This window comes from Mauremys reevesii, linkage group 2, assembly GCF_016161935.1.
Source record: "Mauremys reevesii isolate NIE-2019 linkage group 2, ASM1616193v1, whole genome shotgun sequence".
Taxonomy (NCBI): Eukaryota; Metazoa; Chordata; order Testudines; family Geoemydidae; genus Mauremys; species Mauremys reevesii.
Genome location: NC_052624.1, coordinates 247096313 through 247102312, shown reverse-complemented (window position 1 = coordinate 247102312; position 6000 = coordinate 247096313).

The following is a 6000-nucleotide window of genomic DNA, read 5'->3' as shown; positions in this document are numbered from 1 at the left end:
ACAACTTATCACTCAGAAGCCTGTGTACAGCTTAAAGTATCTAAATAGGTGCCACCAGACATTGGAAAACTCAGCAAGGAAAAGCAAGGGCAAGGATCACACTAAATTAATAAGATCTGCATTTTAATTTAATTTTAAATTAAGCTTCTGAAACATTTTGAAAACCTTGTTTACTTTACATATAACAGTAGTTTGGTTATATATTATAGACTTATAGAGAGACCTTCTAAAAAACGTTCAAATGTATTACCGGCACGCGAAGCCTTAAATTAGAGTGTATACATGAAGACTCGGCACACCACTGCTGAAAGGTTACCGACCCCTGATCTAGTCTGACGTCCTATGTTTCACAGGCCATTACATATTACTCAGATACCCCTATACTGAGTACAAAGACTTTAGTTAGACCAAAGCATTTCAGTTCTCAGGACACTAAACTGTGCCACAGGTAGAGAACAAGAGGGACCTAAGGTGCCACCAATGTCTGAGGCCCCTGCAATGGCAGGGAGTTGACAGAGGAGATACACCCAAATGATCCCAGCAGATAAACCACAGCAGTGATTCAGAGAACATAAGAATGGCCACACTGGTCCAGACCACTGGTCCACCTAGCCTAGCATCCTGTCTTCTGACAGTGGCTGGTGCCAGATGCTTCAGAGGGAATGAACATAACAGGGCAATTTATCAAGTGATCCACCCCATCATCCAGTCCCAGCTTCTGACAGTGAAAGGGGGAAAAATTGAAGAATTTTTATGAGGTCATGGAAGGGAAAAAAATAATCTCAAACTTTTTGACCTTGTTGAGAGTCATTTGGTTTTTCTTTTCCTCAATTAACCTAGCCGTACTGTTGGGTAAATGGAAGACACCAGGAAAAATCGTATGTTGCACATGAGGTCAGATCAGCTGACTGATTTTAAAAAAATACAAAGACAAGAAACATGAAGGGTCTTAAATTATTTGTATTTATGATGCGGGCAGGACTGTGGCCAGACTGCAGATAGATGCATAGTTTCCTGTAAACAGATACTAGAAGAAAATGTGTGCCCATGCATACAAAGCCAAACATCATTCTGCAAAGATGCGTCTCTGCAACCCTATGGAGTTAGTTGTAAATGGGGAATAATTTATGCCATTTTAAAAACGCAATGGCCAGAATCCAGCATGTCCTCAGCTTTGAGGTCTCAGGTTACAATGGCTGCTGAGGAGTGGCAAAATCAGTTCCAGTGCTCCACATTATTTGTGGGACTGTATTTACCAAGTTAATAGTTGCTTTGGGAGTGCTGTCGTAACATGGGCCAAGGAGTCATGGTACCACAGCCAAAAAACCCAACAACAAAAACAAACCACAAACCCCCAAAAACATGATGGCAGTGACTGTCTTTTTGTTCTGTTTGCACAGAGCCTAGCACAATGAGGTCCTGGTCTGTGACTAAGGCTCCTAGGTGCTATGGTAATATGAAATGGAAAAAAAAAAATTGGCCGGAAGGGAATATCAGGCTCTGCTGAGATTGGAATCCAAGCTGCAGGAAAGAGACATAGGAGAAGCGTGTTGGGGCTTTGCTGGCTCACCTAAGCAGGGTGTCTTCTCTCAGAAAGGCTCTTTGAAGTTAGGGTGGGGAATGAAGTCAGAGGGTCAAGCAGGTAAAAGTCACAGAGCTAGCAGAGATCACCAGGCAGGTCGAAAGCAAGAGCAAGGTTCCTAGCAGGGAGGAAGCTGCAGTCAGGCAAGAGACAAATGGGAGCAGGATGACTGTGGCTCTGCCAAACTGGTGACAAATGGAAGTTCCAGATGACAGGAGCCTTGAATTAACTCAGACCCCACGAATTGAGGGTCTGAGCATTTCTGCGGAGGTTGTGCCTGAGAGTGAAGTTCTATTATTGTCTCATTGTTTCCTTTGTCCCCTCTCCCAAAGTGTCTGTATCCAGCTGTCATGTCTTGTCTTATGCTCAGATGGTAAGCTCTTTAGGGCAGGGACAGTTTTTTTGTTCTGGGTTTGTGCAGCGCCTCGCACAATGGGCTCCTGGTCCCTGACTAAGACGTCTAGGCCCTACAGTAATACAAATAATAATAAATACAAATGAAAAGTTTGCAGGATAGGAAGTCTATTCATGCAGGCATCTAAGTAAGCAGCAAGGATCTCAGGAGACTGAAAAAACAGTGTGTAAAAAAACAGTTCCAAAGTACTATTTTTCCAGGTATTTCGGATTCATAGTGGATATTACACATAAGACGAGAGAAGATTTCTATATGAAGCAGATTCAGACTCAAAAGCATTGTAAGAATCCTACCACCGCACTCCAGCTGACGTTGATTCTGTAGCACTGATTTACAGTCAGTAGCCTTTAGAAAGATTGAGCTGTGAAAAACTCAAGAATGCGGATACAATCTTCACATCCTTGTGAATTGATTCCCTTAGAATCAAGGGAAGGCCAAGCATCCCAGTTCCATGGTTTCTCTCATTAAAGCATTTAGAACTCCTACACTTAATCAGAGCCACAAAAGTCTGATATGCTTTACAAGAATGAAAAAGTGCAAATCACTCTGAAAAGGCAAGAAGACAGGACTAACCATGTTCTAGCTAGAAGAAAGGGTGCTTAAAATGGAGTCTGACATTCTCCTTCCCTCCTCAGATCTAAGCTGACCAAGAACCTTTATAAAAGTACTAATCATTAAGTGCACATAGAAGCTTATTGACAGAACGCTGAAAAATACAGAGAATATAATGAGAATTGAGAATATAATGTATTGAGCACCTCTCCCTCCTTTGTCATACTGTGAGCTGTTTTTGTTTTAGTATTAAACAGTATTGGACAGTACTCTTTTGTTTACTTTAAAAGGGATACAAAACAAATCCCAAGATGGCCGTGTGATTAAAGCTTGGGACACGGGGGCCTTGGATTCTATTCCGGTCTCTGCTTCCAGCTTCCTTTCCTCCCTTAGTCCTACTTTTCAGTCTAGAACATGAGATTACTCACCAACATTGCAGGGATGCTTGTGAGGCCTAATTCATTTGTTTTGGGGCAAAATGCTTCAAGATCCTCAGATGGAAGGTGGGGAGAGAAGTGCACTTTATTGCATTAGAAAGCAATTTCATTATTCACAATGGCATTGCCTGGAAAAGCAACAGGACTATACATTTAATTGCATAGTGTTTTGTAGGATCACATTTTGATGCATGTACCACGTGAAGTATGGGGTCTTATACACATGTTTAAAAAGTGGAATACGAAGACCGATGGGATATTTGGGGGCAACTGAAACTGGCTGCAGAGCATAATCTCTAGACAGAGACATACAAAGATGGAGTAAAACAGAGGAAAAGCATTGTGTTGTGGTTGCACACATTCCTCACCCTCCAATCTCCTCCTCACATGCCCCCAAAATAGATCATCTGTGCCCGTCACGCTCAACCTTTCAAGACTACTGTACCCCTTTCAGCAGTCTGATTTGTTTTGCCTACCCCAAAGTTTCATATCACTTAAAAACTACTTGCTTACAAAATCAGACAGAGAGAAAATTATCAGAGCACACTGTTACTGAAAAATTGCTTACTTTCTCATTTTTACCATATGATTATAAAATAAATCAACTGGAATATAAATATTGTACTTACATTTCAGTGTATAGCATATAGACCAGTATAAACAAGTAATTGTCTGTATGAAATTTTAGTTTGTACTTCCTTTGCTAGTGCTTTTAATGTAGCCTGTTGTAACACTAGGCAAATATCTAGACAAGTTGATGTACCCTCTAGAAGACCAAGGGTACACATACCTCTGGGGCTACACTGGTTGAGAACCACTGATTTGTGCAACTGCAAAGCTACCAGCATCATTTTTTGGTCACAACTGCAGTATTTCTATTGCTCCTCAGCTTTTTCCAATCCATTTCCCGGCTACTCTTTAAACTTATTCTAAATGTGGTCAAATGGAATGCGCTGATCCTAGCAAACTTGTGATCCAAATGTGGCAAAACAAGCTGACATGCAGAACTAAATATATATATATAAAAACATGTAATGGCAACATTGTGTGCTTTGGGACACCTACTGTTCTTCCAGCACATGTAGAGAAAAGAAACCACATCATCTTGACTAATTTAATAAAAGGTATATCAAGTTTGGCAGAGTACTTTTTTGGTTAACAAAAATATCTGTTAGTTCTTTTACTGTACTGTTTCTCCTCCATGCAGGGCTCTGTGAGAATAAGTGCTAAAAGTCAGGTTAAACAAAAAAGCAACACTGTACATTACCCTCTGTGATGTAGGGACAGTGAGGTTCTGTGTTTCCTTTTCTCAGAACCATGGGCTGTTGATTCTTCAGTCAACTTATGAAGCACATGACCATCTATCAATCAGAACTGAAATGGATTTTCTGAACAGCTAGGATCTTTTAGACATTAATACGTGGACTTGCCTCAATACTAACTCCTACAAAGCAGCTGTCATTGATAATGACAACCCATGTTGAGGTCTCTATTATAAATAGCATTTTCAAAATCTTTAACACTTCTTGGCTTTTACCAGAAAAAAAATTATTATTTAGCAGCGTGAGAAGATCTAAAATTTGCCATGGTGTAGTGACTTCTCACCAACCCCACAGCACATAATATAGGAAGAAATAATATTTTATATTTAGTAGTCTCAGGTTCCCCAACAAGACCAGAGATGCGAGAAAAGACGGTTACTCACCGTTGTAACTGTTGTTCTTCGAGATGTGTTGCTCATATCCATTCCAGTTAGGTGTGTGCGCACCGCGTGCACGTTCGTCGGAAGATTTTTACCCTAGCAACACTCAGTGGGTCGGCTGGGCACCCCCTGGAGTGGCGCCGCTATGGCGCAGGATATATACCCCTGCCGACCCATCCGCCCCTCAGTTCCTTCTTGCTGGCTACTCCGACAGTGGGGAAGGAGGGCGGGTCTGGAATGGATATGAGCAACACATCTCGAAGAACAACAGTTACAATGGTGAGTAATCGTCTTTTCTTCTTCGAGTGATTGCTCATATGCGTTCCAGTTAGGTGATTCCCAAGCCTTACGTAGGCGGTGGGGTTGGAGATGTTGCAGAATGCAAACTGCTGAGCCAAAGGCTGCATCAGCTCTGGACTCTTGGACCAATGAGGCAAAGGTGTGGACCGAGGACCAGGTAGTTGCACGACACATCCCCTGAAAAGGTATGTGAGCCAGGAAGGCAGCAGAGAAGCCTGAGCCCTGGTGGAATGTGCAGTTAGGTGGCTCTATGGAACATGGGCCAAAACACATGAGGTGCGGATGCACAACGTCATTGAAGATGAAATCTTCTAGGAGGAGACAGGTATGCCCTTCGTCCAGTATGCCGGTACGACGAAGGTTTGGGGGCGTTACGAAAGGGCTTTGTCCGCTCGATATAGATTGCGGACGCCCTACGGACGTCTAGGGAGGGCAATTGATGCTTTCCTTGCGATGAGTGTGGCTTCGGAAAGAAGACCGGAAGGAAGATATCCTGGTTGATATGAGAGGCTGACACCACCTTAGGGAGGAAGGTCGGACGTGGTAACAACTGCCCTTGTCCTTGAGGAACACAGTATACCGTGGGTCCATTGTGAGAGCCTGAAGCTCGGAGACTCGTCTGGCTGACGGAAAGGCTACAAGGAAAACTGTCTTCCAGGACAGGTATATCAAACGAGCATGTTGTCAGTGGCTCGAATAGGGCAGTCATAAAACTTGTTAGAACCAGGTTGAAGACCCAGGTTTTGGTGGGGCCAACTGGGGGGGGTATAAATGCTCCAAGCCCTTGAGGAACCTGGAAACCACAAGGTATAAGAATAAGGAGCAGCCACTCTCCGCTGGGTGGAAGGTAGAGATGGCTGACAAGTGTACCCTTAAGGGTGATCGCGCCCGGCGCTGCTGTTTGAGAGACCAGAGGTAGTCCAAAATGGAATGGATCGGGACCTCGACAGGAGAAACATTGCGCGTTTCGTAGCAGCAGGAGAAACGCTTCCACTTGGCCAGATACGTTAAC